Source organism: Peromyscus californicus, unplaced genomic scaffold (assembly GCF_007827085.1).
Source record: "Peromyscus californicus insignis strain IS unplaced genomic scaffold, ASM782708v3 Scaffold_11__1_contigs__length_118956290, whole genome shotgun sequence".
Taxonomy (NCBI): Eukaryota; Metazoa; Chordata; class Mammalia; order Rodentia; family Cricetidae; genus Peromyscus; species Peromyscus californicus.
The window spans coordinates 35,701,183-35,722,593 of record NW_026294402.1 but is presented as its reverse complement, the minus strand read 5'-3'; the positions used below and the strand labels follow the sequence as shown (position 1 = coordinate 35,722,593).

At 41.8% G+C, this 21,411-nt stretch overlaps 1 long non-coding RNA gene across 1 annotated transcript in view; it reads right to left on the bottom strand.

The window, feature by feature from the left end:
- LOC128122093 (uncharacterized) overlaps positions 1-21,411 on the bottom strand; it is a 340,108-nt gene that overhangs the window by 86,140 nt on the left and 232,557 nt on the right. The window contains exon 6 of the long non-coding RNA XR_008222330.1: positions 9,092-9,256. This is a non-coding gene — a long non-coding RNA (uncharacterized LOC128122093). The remainder of the gene's footprint in view (positions 1-9,091; positions 9,257-21,411) is intronic.

Here is a 21,411-nt window from a genome sequence, read left to right as displayed (position 1 = left end):
AAAAAAAAAAAAAAAAAAAGTTCTGTTAATGAGATTATATCTATCGATCTTATTTTATATCCCAATAGATTATATGAGTTAGTCAACTTTGCTTTCTGCAACCATATATCTCAAACACCTAGAATACAACCTGGAGTGCAGTAGTGAGTCAGGAGACACATGATGCATGCCAGTGAAGGAGTGACCATATGGCAATACCTCTAAGGTGTGCAAACATGATCCTTACTGCACATATAACCAGAGAAGACGCTGTATAGCAAAAACAGAACCAGAACTATATCCATTTTGCAGAGGCCATTATAAAAGTAAATTCCTTAAAAATCACACATTATAACATTGTATTTATAAAATTTGAGATGTTGCATTGAGATATTGCAGACCCAGAGGTTGGAGCTTCTCAGAAAGGCTCTGATCAGAGGGTCACTCTAGTACAGACTGTCCCAGACCAAGATCAGCAAGGGACATTGCAGAAAAGAATTGTTAACAAAAGCAAAATACTTCTGAGTTAGTCAAGCGGTAGTAGGCTGCTGTGTGGATGCTTGTCATGTCAAAACTTGGGAAGATTTGGAATTTGGTAATCAGAATCACAGATGGAATTAGTCATGATTTTTTTTAAGAGTACAGTGGCCCCAAATTCATCTTTTGCTTGAGTATTCTTTCATATTATTGTGTACACATCAACCTTTCCCTCTGTTGGCTGCATTCACAAAGTCCATTGATAAAGAAAACTAATGGTGAGCTATTCCTACAAATGCAGGAATAGCCTCACACACAGACTAGTCTTTTAAAGCAGGACTGCTATGAGAATGGGACCTTTCAAAGGCATACTCCCTTTATAGCAATGCCACATATTATAAGAGATGTGTGTGTACAGATAGACATTCACACAACTTACATATAGTGTGTGTGTGTGTGTGTGTGTGTGTGTGTGTGTGTGGTGTGTCCTCAATTCTGATCATGGAATTTCGAAGAAACAGGATCTTTTCTGGTCCACTGCAATCTGAAAGTATAGTTGATCTTATCAAGACTTTAAAATGTAAACACTGAGCACCATGTTGATATTATAAAGTTTAAAAAATGGTCTGGATTGTAGTTGCCACACACAGTCGGGAGTTGATCTTATTTGGACCAACTCTGGCTTGCAGAAGGTATACCTTTTTTGTTTTTCTTTTTCTTCACTACAAAACTGAGCCAAGCAGTTCCTTTCCAAATATTGTTTCATAATGAGAGAAAGCAAAAGGAAAATAAACAGGGTGGTGGTGATGGTGGTGGTGGTGGTGGTGGTGGAGTTACAAGAACTCAGCTTAAAAATTAAAGGGCTCTGATGTCACCATGGTTTCTTTGTCTGTGTTCTAAATGCTATCTCGAAATAATTGCATCCTTTAAGTTCCAGAGCAAGCAGTAGGATGCAGACACCTAACTGGTCCCTTGCCTTTCCACTCCCAACCTATTACTTTGAACTTTGTTTTTTTTATTTTGTTTTAAACATCTTTATCCTGTGTCACTATCAAACCTAAAGTCCAACATTATTGTTATTATCCATTCTAAGAGTGATGCTTTTTCCTTATTTGAGTGACACCTTCCAAATTAGACCTCATTTTGTACACACAGAAATGGGGACAGATCCTGTAAAATAACAAAGAAACACTAATCTGGTAGTTGAGTAACCTAAATTCCTGTCCTGGTTTTCTCAGGAGCTTAGAACTTGAAATCTCATCTGTGAAAATAAAGTAACAGACTCTGTCAGTCTCTTGTGTCCACTCAAGCTCTCTGTATCTATGGTCATCCTTAACTAACATTACTGAGCTTCTTCTAGATGCAGGATAGTTACCAAACAACTCCATCTTTATTTCTTCATTTTATTTCCACTCTCATCTTTATTTTGAGACAGAGTCCCGTATAGCCCAGTCTGGCCTAGAATATTCTATGTTATCCTTTCTGGCCTTGAATTCATAACCCTCCTGCCTTAGCCTCCTGAAGGCTAGGTTTACACTATCACATCTACTTCTGTCTTTATTTGTTAGTGTTCTTGTTTTGTTGTTCAGTGCTGGGGACTGAACCTAAGAACCTCACACATCTTGGCAAACACTAGCACTGATCTACACTCCCAGTCATTTCTATCTTCATTTTTTAAGAATAAAATAAAGGAATTTTCCAAGGTCTCATGTCTTCCTAATGCCATACCGCCCATAAGGGGTATAGCTTAGACGGCCTTGCAAATCTTATTTCTGCAGTGTTGTGCTGATGTCCTCAAGAAAGACGACAGCTCTATATTTACAGATGGAAAAGAACCCAAGTGATGGACATCTGATATCCCTCACATCCACCACTCATTAGGTCTTCTCAGGATTTACAGATGGAAAAGAACCCAGGTGATGGACATCTGATACCCCTTACATCCACCACTCATCAGGTCCTCTCAGGAATGGTCATATTCGATAAGATCTTGGTGGTTTAATCTTTGCTGATTAGTTTACAGATAGACATGACCCCACTGGCATTATAGAATCCTTCCACAGGGATTGTAAATATGGATAGGGATTACACCCTTATGAAGTGATAGAAGCTGTGAAATGGAAAACTCAGATGCTAGCAGAATGAAGCAGTTGATTTTCCATCAGAGTTGGTGAAGTAAATAATGAGGAAGGATGCTCTAACTAAAAGTGGTCCCTGAATTTTGGTTGTTCATGAGATCTAGTTCCATGCATCATCTTCTAAGAGTTCAGTCACTCTGTCCTTCCTTGAACTCTGTCAGTGTGCCTCTTTTTAACCCTCATTGTCAGATAACCCTGTATTGCTTTCCTGGGGAAATTCTAACCAGTTACCACAAATGTATGTCTTAAAATAAGAGTAATTCGTTGTCACACAGTTCTAAAAGCCCTAAGTCTGAAATCAAGGTGTTTTCTGCTATGTGTTCCTCCCAGGCTTTTGTGGCTAGTGGCAGTTCCTGCCTCTGTACCCATATGGCCTTCCCACTCTGTGTGTCTTATCCCTTTGTGGCCTCTTATAAGGAATTTATTATTGGACTTAGGACCTATTGTTATCAACGATGCTCCTGTCTTGAGAGTTCCTTAACATTATTAAATCCATGAAGATCTTCCCCAACAAGGTCTCATCATGAGTTCAGCATAGCTCTTTAGGTGAGCCACTGTGGACTCACAGGATCCATGAAATCACTTCAGTATTTATTTTTTTACCAATATATTATAATCGCACACTTATAATTGCAACATTATAGGCATCTTCAATAGGTTCTTTCACAGATTTACTGACCCTTTGCCTACTGCTGTCCTGCCCTATCTCTTATCTTTTGCTTCTGTCTAGCCATTTTGGCTTTAAATGTTATGCTGAAATATTCATTCAGAGAGAATTTAGATTTTCCTCTTTGTGTGTGTGTCGAAAAGATGATCAAGTGATCTCAGTCTGCCTGGTAGAAAAATCCTATTTTGCTTAAGTCCTCCACAGACAGCCTAAAACTCATTTATTTAACTGCTTCTGGACTGGTTTATAAATTCTGAAAGAATGCCTTACTGGAGAGCTTCACATCTCCACAGTCCTTAGGTGTTTTATTTGTAGGTTTTTAAAAAGTAAATAACCAAGAGAAGGAAGTGTGTCTGTATTTGTTTTTTTGTGTGATACAAAGTGCCTGCTCTTTCCAGGCATGTTTCCTTTCATGTGAAGTCAATTTCCATGGAACCAGCCATTTGGTGGAGTAAGAAATTTACCCTATCCTGGAAACTCAAGTTAAAAACATCCATTGTAATGTCAGTATATAGCTGTGTTTGTGTTTACCAGCAGGTCGACTCCAGCTCTTTGCTATTTCAGAGTTAAACTATTCCATGGCATTAAAAATACATCCCCATAACAACTACAGCAAAAATACAAAGACTTGTTTTACAAGAGAAGTGTTTCATTGAGAAAATTCTGAGTGGCGGATTTAATTTTAAAAAAATTAGAAAAGGAAGCCATGCTTTCCACTCAGTTCAATCCTCTGGACGCCTTCCAATTTCCCCATTCAGGATGGGGGTGCAGCATTGCTTTACAGAGGATGTCCACCAGGTTTAACTTTTGTGGGGCTTGTATTCTGAGTCTGTCATCGACACCTCCCCATTGCATCTGGGCTAAAGAAATAAAAGCTTGAATTCAGACTGAACCAGTCCCATAGGCCACCTCTCCTGTAAGAGCAGGCTTCTGAGATGCACACCAGGAGACTCCATCCTCAGCACCATCACCTTGCAGAGGTGTAGCCAGTCTCTCATATCACAGCCCAACATCTGAACAAAGCAAACACCACACTAGGAACGCTGGGCTCCTGCAGTGTAAAATCTCTCAGTGTGCCTCCAGAAAAAGTGACAGGTCCCATAGAACAACAGGGATGCCATCGACACGCGTGGGCAGCTCTGTTTGGGGACAGTTCATTGCTGCCTTCTTAATTCCTCATAGAACTTCGAAGACTCTCAAACAGCTTACTTTTGGTTGTTGAAATACCTTTTAATGTCAAGAGTCATGTATTATTATTTTAAAAATACAAAACAAAAGCAAAAACCTACACTTCTCCTTGTGGATAACAGTCCTGATTTTCACAATTTTCCATCCCTAAACTTACTAGATCCTTTTTAATGGCACTCGTGCCCTCAATCAGGGCTGTGTAAACAATTCGTATTACAAATTTCATGAAGACACATGTGAACATTTAACAGGCTTTGGTAGACATTCAGAGTTTAAAATGTCTAGGTGGATTTTCTTTCTTGGAGATTATCCGGTCCTAGTAACAGGCAGAGAAAATATTTCCCATGCCTGCGAGTATTTAGGCCTTTCTTTGTATGCCTAGAGCTTTTTTTTTTTTCCAGAAAGGGGAAGTGGTGTGCACTAGGGGGTGGGCAAAAAAAAAAAAAAAAAATGACGAGGGAGGTGAAAACTCTGGCTGGAAGATCAGATTCCAAACAGGATTCCTTCGCCAATTCCAGTTGTGTGAAAGCGCCGGACGGTGTTCATTTTCACTGTATCTGCTCACTTAATTGTTTCTGCCTGCTCATTTCATTCTGCAGTGAAAACATTAGCCTAAGGGACATTTGAAAATCAAAAGGTAGGTTTGAAGTTTAACAGGAAATGAACAGTGGTATTACTGCAGCACTAGAGGAAAAGTTGAGAACCAGAAAGAAATAGCCCAAAGTATCAGCTCTCTCTCTCTCTCTCTCTCTCTCTCTCTCTCTCTCTCTCTCTCTCTCTCCCTCCCTCTCTCTCTCTCTCTCTGTTCTTACTTTTTAGTCTCTAAAAGTCAAGATAGAAAAGAAACAGAAACAAACAAAACACATTCCATGGGCCCTGCGTTTTTACATGGCTGGGTATTCAACAGATGTTGTGAGGTATGCTCTAATGGACTCAGCTCATATGAAATGAAAATCAAGAGATTTTGAACTGTTATGTGGGAATTTATAAAATCCTGGATGGATTTCCTGACAGCTATAATTATTTAATTCTTTCAGAATTATCCCTCTCCACCCCCAAACCCCTTCTTGCCAAAATTATCAAGACAAAAAGGAAGTAGTAGGATGGTTAGAATCTGAACCATCTCAAATACCAAACTGACCAAATAATTGTGTGCATTTCTGCTTTGTTTATAATGGAAGAGTGCTTCCGCTTGACACCATGCATGTGCTAGCTGCCTTCACCCTCTAGCAGGGACATTCTCTTCAGACGGAACAGCACTGGAACTTCAGACATGTTCCTCTCTCCACTTGCCCATGCATACCCAAGGCAGTGTGGTTTAATCCCCACCGGCATGGCTTATGCTAACTGCTGCAGTGTTACCAACTCAAGATGACGTATAGACATTGTCCATCTCCTCCCTGATCCCAGACACAAAAGAGGAGATGTTCAAACACCACTCTTCAAGGTCCCAACTTAGAATGCTGCCGGTTTTACAACATACTTCACCTTAACGAGGAAACCAAACAGTTCCAGGGAGCAAAGCAAGCTATCAACAAACTTCTTTAAAATGGCCCAACCGGATACAGACATTTTAAGAGTTGAATAATGAGGTGGAAAATATCAGAGTTGAAAAAATAAACAAAAGACTGGGTGTTTCAACATACGAAAGTCATGAGACCATTTATTTTTGGAAGTATTTTGGATTAATTCAGGTGGCTGTAATGAGGACCAGCCAGATAATAAGCAAAAGCCCTTGCATGCCTTTGAAGAACAATGGATTCAATGTAGATTCAAATTTGTAAAAGGAACAACCATGATTTTATGTGTGATTATCTCATGAAAAGACCGCCAGAGTTTGGAATTCTTTTGCTGGCACTGTATTTCATAGACATGGCACACCTGGAGAAATAATTTAATCAGTAGTTAGATTCAATTATTCATTGGTCATGCACTGCACTCATCAGTTTGAGGAACAGCGAGATGCAGGAACTGTTGATTATGAAAGTGGGGAAATCTGGCTCCGTTAGCTACCTTCACAGCGACCATTCTCCGTGGAGAATGTAATCCTTTGGCGGTTTCTATTCCTGGAATGGACTCAGTATTTGTGGTGGCAGAGAGTGGGGGTGCAACACCAGTTATGGGTCTGAAATGGGAAAAGCAAAGCAAATGGACAAATTGCACGTTAAATACGTTGAAGGAAGGGGTTGTATTTTCACAGGTATCAATTATCAGCGTTACAAGTAATAAATAATGCTAAATAAAACATGTAACTAAACGGGCATTAAAGGGCCTTTACGTATATAGAAGACAAGAAAAGCTCTTTTCCCCCCTTCCTATGCCGCAGACTGCAGGCATTTCCCTCTGCCTCTGTCAAGTGCAATTCTTTCTTGATGAATGACAAGGCAGGATAATAGGCTGTGGTCACCATGGCAACCAGACAGCAGCCCTGTGTGCCTAGCATTTTTTCATCTGAAAATGAAACCAGAAGCAAAGAAAAGCTGAAAATGTAACCAACAGATTAACTGATACAAAAAAGAAGAAGAAGAAGAAAAGAAAGAAAGGAAGAAAATAGGAACAAAAAGCCAAGTTAGATTACAAGCAATTTAATTACAGTACCTAGTCCTCCTCATACCCTCTCACTCTCACACATCAACCAGGAAATTTTAAAACACTATTTGATAAACATGAAAAAACGTGTTTTATCTCTTTTCTCCAAAAGGCTTCATTTCTTTTTAAAATCTAGAAATCTCTGGGGTTTTTGTTGTTGTTGCTGTTGTTTCTTTCTCTGTTTCTGTTTTTGTTTTAAGGCAGTTAATTCCATTAAACATGGCAGTTCATTAAGCTTCAGGTGCTGGTTTGTTCTGGAATTTCTAAATTCCTCTCCATGGTCCCTTGCCTGGACTCTCCAAAGACCATAGACTTCACGTGCAACAGTTTTATCTGGGGCCTGGGTGGGGCAGGCAAGGAGGGAGACCTAGAGCTGAGCGATAAGAAAACTGTCTGTTAGCCCTCGTGGATGCTGTAGACTCTGGAAACTGGGTGTGGACTAAGAGTGTTAGTCAGATCTGCAGCTCCTCTGATCCCTCTCCATTCCTGATCAGGGGAAGGTGGCTGAGCTCCAGGCGGTTGTAGGTTCTGATCATTTGCTCCATCTCAAAAGTCTTCATTACAGTTTTTCTCCGAGATGTTTCCAGTCTCTACTAGACACCAATAAACAAGAGAGCAGACCTGGAGAGCAGACCTGCAGGAGTGTGCCTGGAAGACTGATTGTCCTTGCACTGGATATTTGGTACAGGCAAAGAATTTTCAGCTGGTGCTTAGAGGACAAATACCCCATCAGAAGCTCAGTCCTGCAACTCCAGGAAGATGAGGCACAAATTAAACATGTCTCGGGGCCAACATGCCTAGTATAAGTCTTAGCTCAGCTCTATCCCTTGGTGATATCAGAATGCATATCAACACTCAGTGTCAAGGAATCAGTTACTAGCCTCTCTGACCTTACAGCATTTTTAAATCTCTAAACTGGCAAATTTTACCTACTTTGCAGGAATGAGAGAATTTCTGAGGTCATATGGCAAGAGTCAGTCAGAGATTCTCCCTTCTCATGATCGAAGCGAAATGCCCATGTAGTATGAACGTATGTTGTTGTACAAGGCAGATAATGAAGAAAGAGATTATGCATGCATAACCACCTGTTTCAGAAGGGTGTGGACAAAATAGGTTATCCCACACGGGGTGCTTTGAAAATATGAGGTCACTTGAGAAAAGGCAAGCGAATCGCCAAGAGATGTTGCGAGACTTCATAGGAGAGTCCTCAGACCTGGTGCTCCCACCTGTCCTAACATACAGAAAGGACTGATCAACTCTGCACTCTCTTTTGGGAACTTGCCTTTGAAGGGAAAGAAGGCTGAAAGAAAGAAAGAGGCCCCCAGAGCAGTTGACAGATGTTGGTGGAAGCACCAGGCATCCGGATACTGACAAGTGGCCAAAATGTGCCGGTACAGAGTCCTCCCAAACTTCCCTCTCACATGCCCAGTGGTTGCACTGGCCACCCACAGCAAGGCCTAATAAATCCTCCCTTTGTCCCCGTTTCCCCAACACACACAAATGCAAAGTAAACAGTTGGATCAAAGCTTTTAACGTGCTCTGTACTGTTTTATTTGAAAAGATCAGGTCTGATATTTGAGAGGAAGAGTCCATCTGGCTGGGCTGAGCTCAAGAAGCCTCAGACAAATTGTAAACAAGACCAGGGCACAAAGTCCTCAGGGCCCACAGCCTGCTGCTGCCACACTAGAGCTTGTGAGCTGGATTTCCCTGGCGCCTCATGCAAAGGGAACCCCGTAGGATTGAAACTGACCCTCACAAACTTCCTCTAGAAGTTTCTAGCTCATATATCGCATGATATCATTGATGGCTAGCTTTTCTAAGCTTCTATAGGCCTAAGATGGTACCTATCAATAGTTTCAGAGTTTGCAGTCAGAACAATTACGTGGTTTACACACCATTAAAACCCTTAGTTGTTCAAATAAACTCCTTAATAATGAGAGTTTAAAAAAAAGATGAGGAATGAAGACGAAAGGAAAGGAATAATTGCTTTATTAAGCATGATATATATTTCTAAAGAAGGCTTTTATTATTACCACTTTTGGAACACACTTACCTCATCTTTTTTTCTGGACATTTATCACACTTAGTGTTCTCACTAATCAGGTGTCTTCCTGCAGGGCTCTGAGCTCTCCACAGATGGGTCATGGTTATCTTATTGCACTGACACATCGTTAGGTCTTAACAGAATGCTTGGCTCACAGTAGGCACTTAAAAATATCTGTTAAGAAAACAGATGAGGGCTGGAGAGATGGCTCAGAGGTTAAGAGCACCGACTGCTCTTCCAGAGGTCCTGAGTTCAATTCCCAGCACCCACATGGTGGCTCACAACCATCTGTAATGAGACCTGGCAGCCTCTTCTGTGTGCATAATAAATAAATAAATCTTTAAAAAAAAAAAAAAAAAAAAAAAAAGAAAACAGATGAGTGGTGAAGTCATCCTACAGAGTCGGCTTCAATAATGTAGTATTTCCACCAACTTCCCATTGTGGGAAACTTCACTTTCTGAGCTTGAGTTCTCATCCATAAAATGAGGAGAAGACTACCCCATCCTTCCTTGCAGGTAGGGGTGTGTGTGTGTGTGTGTATGTGTGTGTGCAGGTACACACCTGTGTCAGTGCCTGTACATTCATTTATAGAGGACACCCTGAGGTGCAATTCCTCAGGTACTATCCACCTATTTTAGTTTTTGAGACAAGGTCTCTCTATGACCTGAAGCTCACCAAGAAAGCAAGGCACACTCACCAAGGTACCTCAGGAACCATCCTATCTCTGTGCCCCAGTACTAGGATCAAAAGAGTGTGCCAGTGCACCCAATTCTTTCACTAGGGTTCTGGGGATCAAATGTAACATCTGGATCTCCATAGCCCCAGGAGGAAATGTCTTAGCTTGATTGTTGTGACTCCTTAACAGGACGTATGTGAACTGCGGAGTGCCTGACACAAGAATATAGGTCTACAATAGCTACCTGGTTTGTTTTTTTAAACTCAAGTCTTGCCCATTCCAAAAGGTTTTTCCTGAGTCTTTGGAAGCTCATACAGTAGTGGCAGAGGAAAGACAAGTCCATGAAAGGCTTGTTCCCCAGAGTGTCACAATGCAAACGGACCTATTGTGCTGAGTGGAGGCACAGAAGAGCAAATGCTGTCTGTAATTATCCAGAAGAGGGAAGGTGGGACATGATGGGAAGCAGAACAGAATTGGAGCACAGCATTGCGAGGGCTAAGGGATAAAATATAGATGCATAGTAGTATAGACATCCGTTAAGGGATGGGCTACATTTGAGCATCTGGTGAATAAACCAGAGACAGCAAATTGAGGTATACAGTATAGAGCTGACATTAAAGGAAGAATGGAATTATTACACATGGGACAATGAGTAGAGAGTATATACATATATATATATATATATATATATATATATATATATATATATATATATAGAGAGAGAGAGAGAGAGAGAGAGAGAGAGAGAAAGTGTTTAGAGTGTTGTCACAAAGTACATCTCAGACTCTAGTGAGACTGTAGGGGTTTCCATCCAGCTTCTTCTGCTTATCAACTCCATGAAAAGGCATACTACTTAAAATTTCTTGTGGCTATTTCCTCATCTATAACCAAGAGGGTAGTAGTAGTTAAGCCTCACAAATTCTTGTGGTTATGGAGTTGTTCCATGTATACAATAATGCTTAGAAGGCTGGGGAGGTGACTCAGTGGCTAAGAGCACTTGATGTGAAAGCAAGAGGACCTGTGTTCAACCCCCAACATTCATGTCAAGCTACACATGACTGCATGTCCCTGCCACTCCAGCATTTGGGGAGGAAACACAGATCTGGGGAGCTTGCTAGCCAGCTGCTGGTGAAGTGATAGGCCTTGTCTCAAAAACTAAGGTATGCTGCGGAATTACTATTTGAACTATGTAAAGATGTGTTGCGTTTTTTTATGCTGCAGAATATTACTTTAACTGTGTAAGGTATGTTACATTTGTTTATGCCACATTTGTTTAATTATGTAAAGATGTGCTGTACTTGTTTCACCTTGCCTGCCTAAGGCACCTGATTGGTCTAATAATGAGCTGAATGCCGATAGCTAGGCAGAGACAAGGATAGGTGGGGCTGATGGGCAGAGAGAATAAATAGGAGGAGAAATCTAGGCTTAAGAGGAGTGAGAGAAGAAGAAGAGAGGAGAGAACAAGGGAGAAAGAGAGGGAGATGCCCAGGGCCAGCTAGGCAGCTTCCAGCCAACAGACACCAAGTAGGACATACAGAAAGAAAGATAAAAAGCCCCAAAGGCAAAATGTAGATTAAGAGAAACAGGTTAATATAAGTTGAAGAAAAAAGCTAGCCAGAAACAAGCCTAAGCTACAGCCAAGCGTTTATAACTAATAATAAGTCTCCGTGTTGTGATTTGGGAGCTGGTTAGTAGACCAAAAAGAAAAATCCTGGTATAAAGGTGGAAAACAATAGAGGAAGACTCCCTACATCATCCTCCAGCTTCTGCCTACATGAACATGGGTGTTCACACCCACATACAAACATACACATACAACAACATAACACACACACACACACACAAATCGTGTGGCATATATACATGGTGAGGACTCACTAGATTTTTACTGCTGTAGTGAAATTTTGCACTTACTCATTCTTTTTAAAAGTAAAAGTGATGATGAAGCAAATGCCAGGCCCATCTTCCACCGAAAAGAGTGAGGTGTGGAAGTTGGTGATGAGCCACCCATTCACTTCAAGAGACCAAGACTAAGTGTGAACAGTGAGCATGCAAATGCAAAATCTCTAGCCATAGGCAGCGAGAATCCAGGAGACTCAGCAGCTAATGCCAAGCCAGAGCAGCAGAGGTTAGGGTCCCTCTTCTAGGAAATGGGGAACAACATGGATATATATAGCTCAGTCCGTAAAGTGGTTGTTGTATAAACGCAAGGACCCAGTGTACAGTCATACCACCCCAAACACTGGATTCCCCCAGAAACAGGGATCATTGAAAATATCTGTGCTGGAGGTCACATGACCCACACAGTGGGTAATTCCTACTGAAACTCAGGAGAGCTGAATGAATCCTCTAAACAAACCTTTCAGATTAATTATTCCCACAGGCCACCAGTGACCACACTGGCCTAAGAACAGAACACCCGAGCTCCTGCAACCAGCACCCACCTCCTCCTCCTCCTCTCTGCTTTCATCCTTCCCTCTCTGCCCGTCCAGTCACGTGTGTGTGACACTCTAGGGAGGACCCTGTTCCTTCTCCCTCCACCTGACAAATTCATTCTAATCTGCATGCCAGCTACAGGCTGCCTCCTCTGTGGACTGGAGACCTCCCTCCTCCCCCAGGCTGTAAGCTAACTCTGCTTCTCTTAGGCAGCAGACAGTTTCTGCTTTGAATTAGAATCATGTACTATCTGCCTTTTGTCCTCCACACAGTGACCCATTTCTTTAATGAGACCCTAGTTTCATTTCATTCTTATTTTCTTTTTCCTGTCATCATCATTGTGTGTGTGTGTTGTTGTTGTTGTAGTAGTAGTTTGACAGATTGTGAAATAAAAATGCGTGAAGGAATAAAAAAAAGTTGATTTATAAATGTCTTACCTAGAGTCAGGCTTGGTTTTATAATAAAGGCCAAGCTAACCATAAAGTTAGCATTAGTAATAGTGAGTATGAATTAGCACTTATCAATATTATGAGACAAGAATGGACTAAGACATAGCAGAGTGAAGCAGTGGTTAATGAAAGACTCATATCTGCACACACACACACACACACACACACACACACACACACACACACACACACCCATATAGCCTGTGCACGGGACAGGCATTTGTCAAATCCCAGCCCAAATATATAATTGCAAACCATGAATGATAGAGAGAAAGACATTATAGTAAGTTTCGAGAACCCAAACAAAGGGACAATATCTAATTGGGGGCAGGTCATGGAAGGCTTCCTCAGGGAACTGATGTTTCAATTCAGATTTGAAATGATGATAGCAGTGGCTCACGGACCGTGCTGAGGCTTGATGGCAGGGAACAGAACAGAGTGGCCAATAATGGCATCTTGCCCTGCAATCAGTTTCTAAGACTGTGTGCAGATGAGCAGTGGCCTGCCATCCGTGCTAATAATTTTGAGTGTGTGTCAAAAAAAACAGGGAGGCAGGCCGTAAGAGGAATGGTTGAGAGCAGAAGGTGATAAAGGAGGGGAGAGATAAGACTCGAGGGTGGGGGTGGGGAAATAGCTCAATGAATTAATAATAAACCTGAGTATGTGGAGAGAAAAAAATCACAAGTAAAACTGAGGTGATGCTGAGGATGCCGTTAGTTTCTGGTGTGGACATGACAAATCCTTTAAGCCTTTAACTGTGACCACTTTGCTTTTGCAGTTAAACTTTCCGCATTTGAACTTGAAGCCGAAAGAAAATCTTACTGTGCCTTACATTTGAAGAGGCACCTCTGTATCCACATCTGGAGCCGGTGTGAGTGATTGCCTGTGGGGTGTATGGAATGACAAAAGTCCAGTGAGTAATAAGGTTAGACGAGATCAGAGGTGAGAGGTGAGGCCAGCGCCTTGATGTCTTGGGCTCAGGCTGGATTCTGTTTATAAGCACAGTTGTCGTTGCACTTGAGGAAATAACTGGGATGGTGGGGTGCTCCTGGACAAGGAGAAGGCAGGTGGAGTTGTAGTGATGGTTTCTAGAGTCCTTTGCCAGGGGTTAATAGCTTAAGAATAGAAAAAGGAGCCAGAGAAGGCTCAAGACTTCTGAGCCAATGCACTAAGAGTTTGAGATGGATGGGGAACTGTTTACAGAGTGGTGTCCTGGGCTCCAGGACACCTCAGGTATGCTTAGATGACCTGGATAATCACTGGATTTCCCCATGTGATCTGATGAACTTGTCCACCTTTGCTGACACGATAACATGGAGATGCCTACGGCCGAAAGAATTCCAATTTGGGTAGACCTGTGCATTTAGACTCCAGGGGGTTTGGACTTGAAGATTGGTAGAATCAAGGGAAGTGTGCTGCGTGTCTAGACTAATGAGAACATACAGTAGAGAAGGTAGAAGTTTCATGAACAAAAGAGGAACATTGTCTGCTTAACAGGCTCTCAAAGCTGAGTGGTGTTAAGAAACACAAGTAAAAGTGATTTCTCCAGGTGCCTCCTTTTCACCTCCACGTGTCTTCCACAGTGTCAAAAGATCTGTCTTGGGAGAATCCTTCTCTAAGCTGTTAAGTCTTTACAGTCTATAAGGCTCCTTTATTAAAGCATTAACACCCATGGGAGGAACCCACCTTATTAAATAATATCTCGGAGAAGGATTAATCCATCAGCTATTCTCATAGGTACCGAGAGGAATCCTGAGGCCCTAAAGGGAGGAGACGTGGGAGAGCTGCGGGTTGGGCAGAGGCACAAAGGTGAGGAGAGGGAGGGCACTGTGGGAAATCCGCTCCAAGTTCATCATTGTGAGAGAGCATCTGTTGGCCCCTGAAAAATAGCTCCCAACCTGACACAAAGGTACTGTGTGCACAAGCGTTTTATCACAAAGGAGTCGTGTGCATCGATTACACAAAGAAAATATACTGTATTAAGGACATTTTTCTTTGGTAGTCATAGCACTCCACGTGGTTGGATATTTAGCCAGAGGCAAGAAAAGAAAAAGCTTCTGACTGAATGAAGAGGGTGTGAGAAAGTTACTTAGTACACGCATAGCCGCCTCGCCTACTGTTTACTACTGTGGATGGGTGCTGCTGACTGGCATTGGAAAAAAACGCAGATTGGTAAATCCGAGGTCAGTAATGCTTTGATTCCATGCTTCTCCTCTCTGTCTCTGTCTCTCTGTCTCTCTGTCTCTCTCTGTATCCTCCGTCCTTTTATTGGTCTCACACACATTCTCTTCACACATAGATACACACAAAACACACATATATGCTAGGATTCAGAAGCTGACCAAACTTTGAAAGTTCTTTATGACAACTTTATAAACAACAGCAATAAATATTCAGCTGACATGAGGACTTGCTTGCTCAGTGAAGAAGAAGCCTATCACCACTGCAAAGCATTCTAAGAGGGCTGAAAATGGAGACCGGCTCTCATACAAAAAATACAGGTGACCGACTACAATGACTTGCTTTCGCATAACTTTTACACTTTCAAAACCTACTTTTAAATGTTGCATGGCATTGGATCAATGGGGACTATCCTCTGACCTCTGGAGTTCAGGGGACACACTTAAGAAACTGCGGGCTACATACTCTGTGGTGTTTTAAATGGGAAATGTTCCCAACAGGCTCAGGCACTTGAACATTTGGCCTCCAATTGGTGGCATTGTTTGGAAAGGTATGGCTTTGCTGGAGGAGGTCCAACATTAGGGGTGGGCATGAGGGTTTAAGGCCTTGCTCCACTTCCAGATTGATTTCTGCTTCTTGTTTATGGTAAAAAAGACCTCTTAGCTCCTGCTGTCATACCTGATTCTGTCTGTCATGATTCTCTATTCCCCGTGATGGACTCTCATTCCTCTGGAACTATACGCCTAAATAAATCCTTCTCTGAATGTTCTTGGCCACGGTATTTTATCACTGCAAGAGAGAAGTTAATGAAAACAGACTCTCTTCCCCAAAGGCCTGCAGAAGGCTTCTTTGATCCACCTTGGGAGAGGTATCTCAAAATTAACTCAGTATGTTAGGTTGGTGATATGCCTTTTGTTCATTTACAATTAGGTGACTCTGTTTTGTTTTGTTTTCTTGAGACCATATTTCTCTATGTTGCTTAAGCTGGCCTTAAATTCACGGCATTCCTCCTGCCTCAACGTTACAAAAGCTAAGATTACAGGTATGAGTCTCATACAACTAGCATGGAGGTGTGTGTCTTTTTTAAAAGACAGAAAATCTTCACCTTTTTCTGGCATCATAGGACTGTACAATTGACTGATATGACCTTGGTATTCATGAGGTCAAGTTGGATCCCTGTATAAGTAAAATCTTTTCTACTGCACAGACACATGTCTGTCCTCATTATATAATGTGATACTAACCAGGAGCTTCTGAGAAATGCTATTGTTTAAAAGAAATGAGGGTCCCATGCATAGGCTCCCATTGCATTTCTCTTCAGTGAGAGGATGCAACAGCAAAGCATCCTGCTATATCAAGGAATGAACATTCTACTGAAGTAAATGCATTTTATTGGGAATAGAAAGACAGCACAAAGATTGTACATGTTTTCTCCACCCAGTGACTCTTTTGCAAATGTGTTTTAATGCACTTGACATAATTATGTACAAGAACAGATGGAATGGAGTCAGAGGTAACACAGTCTTGTAGAGCATCCCAGAGCCATTTGACTTTGGAATGCAAAATTCACCATCTCTGCTGGCTCACCACATTCGTTATGTTCACTTACTAGAGAAAGCATTGGGCAGCCATCCTTCAGTAGACTCTCTTAAATCCTTCTTTTACCATTCTCTAGGTTCTCTTTTCCGTCAAGTGGAAACCTACACTACTAATTGTCCTGGCACTGAATGTTCCTTAAGACCTGCATGACTTTACATGTCTGCCTTCTCTCACTGGGTGAACACTTTGGGGGCTAGGTTATGTATTATTCATAATCACAGTATATAGTAAGTCCTCAATTAATGTTTTTTGAATGAGTTAAATACAAAGTACATAACAAACGATTGAAATATTATAGTGCCAGTTGGCTCTATAATTTTTTAAACTGTTAGTTTAGCATAAGCTATTCTATTGCTTTGGGCAAGCAGGTGAATAGCTATTTACAAAGCAGACTTATATATGATTCTGTGCATTGTATTACAATGATGTGAATTGATTAGGTTAGACTAATTTGGATGAAAGACATTCAGATCATTGGTGCTTTTTTTTTTTTTCTGAGACAGGGTTTCTCTGTGTAGTTTTTGTGCCTATCCTGGATCTCGTTCTATAGACCAAGCTGGCCTTGAACTCACAGAGATCCACCTGGCTCTGCCTTCTGAATGCCGAGATTAAAGGCATGTGCCACCACCGCCCAGCTTTTGTTATTTATTTTGTTCATGATTCTCCTTCAAATACTTTGTGTGTCAGTCAAATACTTAGACCCTTGACTTTTACAGCAGTGGTTAGGGGCCAAACAATAGAACCCATAAAAAATGATCCAATTCAGCTTTGCAGTTTCGTTAGCTATTAGGCTATTGCTTTGCTTTGTCATGAGGGCATGACAAAATGGGATGTGACAAAGCAGAGAGAGGACTGTGGAGATGAAAGAGTAAGACACATTGAGAGGATATAAATAGTAAAATTGGTATGATGAGGAATTTCTTTCCATTGAATTCTGGTATTCATTTCTGGAAATGTGCATTAAAATCTCAATCCCTGCTCCACCAATTCCAAATCATCATTATGCATAGTAACTTTGTAAAAAAAATTATTATCAACTGTAGGATAAAGTAGAAATTGTTTTACTAAAGAAGGTAAAATCTGAGGACAAATTGTATCCTGATTTTTACATTTAGTAAACTAAAAATCCAACAGCAGGGCCCTAATTAAAATAATTCTTTGCAAATACATGGTAGAAGCCAAAGGAAAGCTTTTACAGCTTTAGTCTTGTTTCAGCAGAATTCTAAATTCATCTTAGTTTTATGCACACAACCAGTGGCAAGCTGAATTCAAAATCAAGCAACTCTATGACTTTAAAATAGTTTCGTGGCCAGGCGATGGTGGCACACGCCTTTAATCCCAGTACTCAGAAGGCAGAGCCAGGCAGATCTCTGTGAGTTCGAGGCCAGCCTGGTCTATAGAGCGAGATCCAGGACAGCCACCAAAACTACACAGAGAAACCCTGTCTCGAAAAACAAAAAAAAAGCTGTATGTGACCCAGCACACCTGTGTACAGGTGCACATGCCTATCTACGCTCCTCTATGTGAGGCTAGAAGTTGACATTGGATGTCTTCCTTGATCACTCTCCACTTTATTTCATGAGGCAGCTTCTCTCCCTGAACCCAGATCTAGCTGTTTCTACTCATCATGCTGAACTCCTGGTCCTGTGGAGCCCCAGTCTCTGCCTGTAGAGAATGCTGGAGTTCAGGTGGGCTGCCACGCCCACCTGGCTTTTATGCGGCACTGGTAATTCAAATGCTAGCCCTCAGCCCTCAGGCTTGGCTTGCTCAGCAAGCATTTTATCCACTGAGGTATCTCCTCAGCTCTCTCATATTTGTTTTTCTTTTTCTTTCTTTCTTTCTTTCTTTCTTTCTTTCTTTCTGGGGGGGCAATGTTAAAAGATCAAGAAACTTCATCTTAATTCTGTGACCTGCACTTTACTTAGGATTCAAAAAAAATTAAAAACAAATTCTCCAGGATCTCAGCTAGAGTCTTGAACTGGGAGTCAAAACAGCAGAATTCTAACGTAAGCTCATACATCTTCATGTTGCCTGTTCCTTCCTCAAGCATCCCCTTTATCATGATGAGATAGTATCTCACAGGTGTCATGCACACAAGGCAATAGGTCACCCTGACCTTTAGGACTCAATCGTAGGGAATACTTGTGTGTGTGTTGGTGTGTGTGTGTGTGTGTGTGTGTGTGTGTGTGTGTGTGTGTGTGTGTATGTATGTCTTAGAATTTGGCTTTACTAATCCAGATACATATAGGTTAGAAGAAAATCATAGAACTCTTGATGGCTGATGATTATGCATCTGGGACTGGTGGCTCAGGCCTGTGATCCCAGTATGTGAGAGGTTGAGGCAGGATTGAGAATTGCAGTGAGTTGAATCCAACCTCTCTCAAAACCCAAAAAACAAACAAACAAAAGCGTCCTAGAAATCTGTGTCATTGAAGAAGGTTAGAGGAACAGCCTTTGTGTATCCTACTGAAGAGAAATCCAGAGAGGATGAATTGATGATTTTGAATTGGAGCAGCAGTTCCCAAGCATGTCCTGCCAGGCTCTGCAGCCACCGCTTGGCAACCTGTGAGAAATGCCAGCCCTGGTCTCGCTCCCACGTGTCCTGAATGAAAAGGTCCGGGTGGAGCCAGGCAGTCAGCGTCTAGCTGCCCTTCGAGGTCACTTCCTGATCCCAGGGGCTGTTGTGAGGAAAGCAGTGGTAGTGAGAGAGTGAACGAGTGTACTGACCTTTGGAAGGGAAAAGACGACGGCCTAGGTCTGACAGTGCTTGCACTTCTGGCCCTTAGGTACCAGGAGCAAAAGAGATAAAAATGCGCAAAGAAATTCAGACAAAAAGACGGTCTTAGGGTTCATTCCAGGAAGCCTCCCTTTTCCCTCTTTTCTCCCTCCCCTCCTTTTCTCTCTTTTCTTGTTTTCCTCTCAAATAAAGTACAGACAGAGTCAGATGGTACTTCTTACATGCTTGTATCTTGATATGATGTGTGTGCATGGTGCAGAAGTGAACTACTCGAGGGAGTAGTGGTAGAATAAGAAATGAAGCCACACAGACATCACACTCAAACAGTTGTAGCCTTTCTGTGTATTGGTGTGCAGTTCTTGAGATCTCATCAGTAACTACAGCTCCAGGGGACCCAATGCCTTCTTCTGGCTTCTGTGGGCACCAGACATGCATGCGGTGCACACATATATGCAGGCATTCACATATACACATAGTAAATAAATAAATCTTTTTTAAAGAAAGAGAGAATAAGGAAGAAAGACGGGGATCAAGGGAAATGGGAGAGGGAAAGAGAAAAGGGAGAGTGAGGAACGGAGGGAGGGAGGGGGTAAGGGAGGGAGGGAGGGAGGAAGGAGGGAGGGAGGGAGAGAAAGACAAAGATCACAAGCAAATGGAACAGGAGAAGCAAGTTGCCAAATCTCAACCCAGGAAGATCAAGAGAACACATAGAAAGGGCCTTCTAGACACCACTGCCCCCTGATAATGCAGACAGACCCCTCTAGAGTCTTGCAAGAATTTCATCCTCTGGGCCCAAGCTTTGTAACAGCTTTTTCCTGGAGTTCAAATTATGTAAAGAATCTGAAATGAGTTGCAATGCCTTCTGGTGAGTTCCTTTAGGCACTTTGTAACTAAAGAACTTGGGGCAGTACCAGGCCATAGTCACCTTCCAATAGTCCCTCTTCTCACATGGAGAATCATTACTTAAAGAGAAACCAGAAAGATGTGCTCCTAAGTCATATTTACTTATATTCATTTTTTTTGAGAACACAAGAATCCCAGTGCCCATTGCCCTAAAACTCTTCTTTCGCAAAAGGGCTGTTTATCAACCTGAAAGAGAAGAAGAAAGAGGCAGGCACAGTTACTGAAAACATCAGCTCATGCAGTGGCCATCTCTATTCCTCAAAGACAAAATTTTCCCTCTTTTGGTTAACTGAAGCAAAGTGCTGATCCAACCAACTTCCCCTCGTCACAAGCAGTAACCTAGATGTCTGCTTCCTAGCCTGCCGAAGGGAACACACTGGAAGGAACATCATTGTTTCCTTTAACTATTTGAAGGATGCATATGTAATTGCTCGTGTACAGGTGTGTGCGCATACACATACACATACACATACACACACACATACACACACACACACATATAAAATACTGACATGAGCTATTCTGATACAGTTTTGTGACAGGATAATATCTGAAACTTTAACTGCCACCAGTCACTTAATATTTTGCTTCTTTGGGGTAAGTTTGAGTGAATCTGATAGATTAGAAAACTTAGAGAAATATTTAACATATCTAAATATAATAATTTGGGGAGAAAAAAGAAGACCTGAGTTTAATCTGCATGGCACACAGCTTAAAAGCCAGGCATGGTGATGAGTGCTTCCAATACCAGCTCTGGGGAGGTGGAGGAAGGTGAATCCCTAGGCCTTACTGGCCAGGCAGTCTAGCCTAGTTGACAAGTTCCAGACCAGTGAGAGACCACATCCAAAAAGAAGAAAAGATGATGGTCTCTGAGAAATGATACCCGAGATTGTCCACACAGACTGTGCATGGGTACCCTCACACATCCAAACACATTGCATACACACCATAAAGTAAAAGAAATTATTTTTAAAAGAGACTGGGATCTGGCCTGAATCTAAGGATGAAGAAATGGATATTTGTCAGGGCCATATGTAAAATATAAAACAGACTTACGTAGTAAGGCTAAGTGAGTTGATGCCACTAAATGTTTTCTAAGAAGATGAATATTAAACTTTGTTCATAGAAATGTAAGACTCTGCTGCCATTGTTCTCCCCCTCTCTATTTGTGAACACATCTCTACAAAACTGCCTGCAATCCAGAGAAGTGCATTTCAGGGCCAGGTAGACACACAGGTGTGAAGCCCTCAGGGATGATGAAGGGGTTTGCTTTAGTACTCTGTAGCCTGATGAAGGGAAGACATTACAAGAGACATCCTTTTTCCCTTTAACTGTCTGAAGGATTGAT